The sequence below is a fragment of the Apteryx rowi genome, unplaced genomic scaffold, assembly GCF_003343035.1.
Source record: "Apteryx rowi isolate R43461 unplaced genomic scaffold, aptRow1 scaffold_555, whole genome shotgun sequence".
Taxonomy (NCBI): Eukaryota; Metazoa; Chordata; class Aves; order Apterygiformes; family Apterygidae; genus Apteryx; species Apteryx rowi.
The window spans coordinates 430,625-435,706 of NW_020450822.1; positions in this window are offsets into that span (position 1 = coordinate 430,625).

Below are 5,082 nucleotides of genomic sequence, written 5' to 3' on the forward strand. Positions count from 1 at the left end.
TACTTTCCTCTGGCTAAGGGCATTGATGGCGCTGGGCACACCAATTGGATGTGCAAGTCCCTTTCAGTTGCCAGGCAGATGGATTTCTTGTGACAATGATGCACATGTCTGTCCCTGTGCAGAGATGCAGGGAAGGAGAGGCATTTTCCATCTCAGGTGATGTTCGGCCATGGGAGTGGGCAGGACAGGATCTGTTCTTACCCAATTTTCTTTTGTTTTCAGCTGCGTGGGCCCTCCCCACCCTCATCTCAGCTGGTGCATGCAGTTGGTGTTGCAGATGACTGCCTGGAAATGTGCTGCCCCGAGGCATGTCTGTGGAAAGAGACCTATGTCTGATCCCCAGAGAAAGGTGGCCTGGGCTGTATGGTATGACACAAATATGGAGTTGGTGCAAGGCGGGAGAGATAATGGGATGGATTCCTATGTTGGCTATGTACTGCTTGGTTTGTCTTACCAATGTTGCAGGCAACCCTTTCTTAGGATGTAGAGATGGAGCAGGGCTCTCAGAGCAGAGGTGGGCCAGCCAGCACGTATTACAGCCTGGCTACTACCTGCTGCTATGTGACATCTGAGGCATCATTGCTATTGGCCAGAAGTGCAGACTAAAACAGTGATTGTTTAGTAGCATGAGGTTCAACGGGAAAAGAAAAGGGGCAAAGTCACTTCTGCTTTTCTCTCCGCCTCTTTGCATCACAGTTAGGAGCAGTGGAGGCAGGAAATTAGAAGGTAGGCTAGGGGCCTACCCTACTCATATGCTGGTGCTGGGATGCAGAGCAGGAGATCCCTGCCAGGCCAGCTCTACAGTCTTGGTCTCCCATCTTTCTGCTGCAGGGCAACATCTGCCTGGCACACTGGAAGGCTCAAGGTTTGTGCTTGTCCTGTACATTGCAAAGACAGTCACTGCCATGATCTGTGCTTCTGGGGAAGGAGATGGATCATGAAACCATGAGGGAGCTGACCCCACTTTGGAGCATGGCCAGGAGCAAGAATGCAAGAGTCTAATAAGGTCTGGACAGTAGAGGGGCCCTGTGTTTAGCTCTTCCAGTCTCTGGCCTTGCTGGACTAGCAGCACCTTTCAATTACTGCACAGCCTTCCAGAAACAACTATCCATTGGCCAGGAACATAAAACAGCAATAAAAAATACTGCATGTGATTTGGACAAAAACAGATCACATCAAACAAATCTAACTGGATGGCGGATAAATCATAAACTGTAGCTACAACTATTTTTTGAGTTTGGAGATGGCTTGGAGATTTTTCCACGCTGACGCTCAAAGTTGGCAAAAAGTACCTGCAGCAATCTCATTGAATGGGACAACTCTAAGCATTTTTCCCAAATATATAAAGAAGAAAATAGGTTTGGCAGATTATTTTTATCTAACATATATGTGGTAAGTATTTTTAAGTTAAAAAGCGGGGGAGGGGGATTCTTGTTACAGGAACTTTTGCATGTAATCTTGAGCAATTCAGTATCGGACATCATTCTGCTTGATGGTCTAACACACTGATCCTAAATTTAGGGATTGCTGTTGCATCTCATACTTACTTCTGCAAATAAAATTACCTACAAATTTGGAACTCTAAAAATGACCACTTTTCTAAACAGGGAAAAGAGAATGGCCTCAGCATCTGCATCCCACATGCACCATGAGTCCCTGAGCTTTGAGATATTTTAAGCTAAGCCATAGGCAAGTCTTTCAGGCTAACACAAACTAATGGTGCATCTGAAAATGGATGGAGAGCCCCATCAAATTTCAAGTCGAAGAGCGCCTCCTAGTAGAAATAAGTTGCCTGGCAAAATTTTGTACATCACCTTTTTGCTTTAAGACAGAATAAGTAAAGCAAACTTCTTCAAATCATCCTGAGGAGGCAGAGACATATTATTTTGCATGTTATTTCTGGCCCAGTGACTGGGTAAAATAACTTGCCACAATCTCCATGAAAAGCACATCTTGTGCACTGCCTTGGGTTCATCAGTACCAGAGCATAGCTAATATAGCAGCAAATTGCAACACACTAACATTAATAATAGAGCATATTCCTTCAAAAGTGCCATATGCAGAGCGCTTATGTGGCCACCTTTTCATGGTATTCCTCCAGCTACAGCAAATTACAGAGATACTCCAAGGTACTTTTGCAATGAGGGAGCATGAAAACTTGCCAAAAGAGTGCATTTCTTAATAGAAAATTCTGACTTTGGGCAAACACAATATCTTTCATCAGGTCACCTTTAGTAATTGCAGAAGTTTGCACATCTTCTCTATATGCCTGCAAGTGTACTAAATTACACTAGTAATGCTGCTTTTAGCTCCTGACCTGGAAGTATTACAGCCTCATCTTATTTTGGCCATCTGAGGGCTGGAAAGGAAGTTTTTTCCTTTGTTGCCAGATGATCCTGAGCAGACTAAAGCTTTAGTACTTTGAGCTGTCTAGGCCCAGAGGAAATGAAAAGCTGTAAAACTCACTGTGTCACAACCTGGCAAGTGCCAGTTCAGGAAAACTTTCAAAGAAAAAGGTCTAATTTCCCTCCAGAGAGGGAGAAATATGGATTTAATGTCCTGATTTTTTTTTCTCCATCTCTTTAGTCTTCTCAAAAGCAAGACAGATGGAGTCCCAAATTAATGGGGTTGGAGGTTGACAGTACCCCTATTCCAGAAGGGAAAAATTATGATGCGGATAAAATCTTCTGGGATGAATTACTGCTAAAGAATTCACTCTTCAAAAAAAAAAAAAAAAAGACTGTGACCTAACTATACAACATTAGCAATGTTTGTCTTGCCTCTTGTTATTCTTGGAGCAATTCATAGAATAGATTATTTTTATCCTAACAACATATTTCTTAAGTAAAAATAAATAAGTCATGTCATCCCTGTCCATAATCTTTCAAGGTGAAAAGCATTTCATTAATAACTTTTTGAACAATTTAGTAGAAGAAAATGAGATCCCAGATATTTTCTAAAATTAGATTTTTCCTGTCTTTGAATCATATATTGCACCTTGTACTGTCAATGAAGAAAAGGCAGTAACATCAGTGGGCAAGTCATGAGCGATCTACCACGTCTCTGTGGTTTCTTCAGAAAAATGTTCTTGATTTCTTGGAAATACGTCATGATTTATAGCAACCAGCAGAGAGTGCTATGTTGATGATGTTTCTCATACAGTGTCTGCAAGAAAAATCTGGATATTAATCAAATCAAGTTTTCATTACTGAAAGGTTTATTAAAACCATCCAGATTCTGAATTTGCAAAAATAAGATGGTTTTGGTTTGATGCAAGCTTGTTTAAGAGGACAGGAGCAACAGTTAAAAGGAAAAAGATACATTCATCAACAGAAAAAACGCATCTAGATAACAATGTATGAAAAGATATGAAGAACAGAAAAACTAAAAGATGTCAAGAAGAAAAATACAGTTTGAAGAGTCTAATAGATTAAGAGCAAAAGAAAGTTTATCAGATCTATAATCTCACTATCACAGGGCTTGGAGTACTGTGTCACACCCAGCCTCCAATCCTCCTGCTGAGGTCTGTGCCTGTTGGGAAGAGGCAGAGTGGAGGAAACCACCTGTCCCTTTCCTCACTTGCTGCTCCGCTTTGGCAGCAGTTTGTCACTCCAGTTTATCAACATGGATTTACTGGAGCGAGTCCAGTGAAAAGCCACAAAGATGATTAAGGGACTGGAGCATCTGTCATATGAGAAGAGGCTGAAGAGAGCTGGGACTGTTTAGCCTGGAGAAGAGAAGGCATGGGGGTGAGGGGATCTTATCAATCTTTATAAATAATTAGTGGGAGGATGTAAAGAGGATGGGGCCAGACACTTCCCAGTGGTGCCCATTGTCAGGACAAGAGGCAGTAGGCACATGCTGAAATGGAGGAGATTCCACTTTGAACACAGGAAAGCACTTCTTTACTGCAAGGGTGGTTGAACGCTGGAACAGGTTGCCCAGAAAGGTTGTGGAGACACCATCCTTGGAGATACTCCAAACCCAACCGGACAGGGCCCTGGGCAGCCTGCTCTCGGTGACCCTCCTTGAGCAGGGGCCTTGGATCAGATGATCTCCAGAGGTCCCTGCCAACCCCAACCCTTCTGCGACTCTGTAAAGGCAATATGGCGAGGAGGCTGTAGGTGAGCTGCCCTCTGTTGCACACAAGGCACACAAATGTTGCCTGCAGGCTGAGGGAGGCGATCCTTCCCCCCTACTCAGCACAATGAGGATTTCTTTCTGAAAAAAAGATGAGAAGTCGTGAGCTAATAACGGCCTGAGCGCGTGCAGTAGGGAACGCTGCCATGCTGCCCCCTGCATCCCTCGCCTCTTGCACCCGACGCCGGGAACACCTCAACAACAGCCCGGGGGTCGCAGCAGCCAGGCCAGGCCCCCCCTCGCCTGCGGGGGGACACAGGGGCAGGGACGGCCCCGGCTCAGTGACAAACGGGGACACGGGGGCTGCGCCAGGCACTGAAACGGGGACCGGGACTGCCCTGGGCAGGGACACGGCACGGCGGGGTGAGGCCGGGAGTGCCTGGAGACAAGGAGGGAGCGGGCGGCCCCACCCTCAAGGCCGCTTCCGCTTTGCCACTTCCTTTCTCTAGGGGGCGGGTTTCGCTCTGTTTCCGGGGCGGGGCCCCCGCAAGGGCGGGGCAGTGCTGGGCGGGGCGGGGGCAGAACCAGTTCCCCCCGCCCCGGGGTAGGACCGGCCCCACACACCGAGGGGCAGGACCGGCCCCCCCGGGGCAGGATCACCCGAAACACGCCCAGGGGCAGGATCCCCCCCCGAGCAGGATCCCCACACACTCAGGGGCAGGATCACCCGAAACACACCGAGGGGCAGGATCCCCCCCCCCGCAGGATCACCCCACACACTCAGGGGCAGGATCACACACACCCCCCGGGGCAGGATTCCCACCACCCACCCAGGGGCAGGGCGAACGGGCCCCCCCGGCCGCGCGGTCCCGCCCCCGATGAGCTCAGCGCTGCGGCGCGGCGTGCAGAGGCGGGCGGGCTTCCGCGGCCATGCGGAGCCCGGCCGGGCCCTGGCGAGGGCGGTGGCGGCGCAGGGCCCTGCCTAGGCCGCGGCGGGGCCCC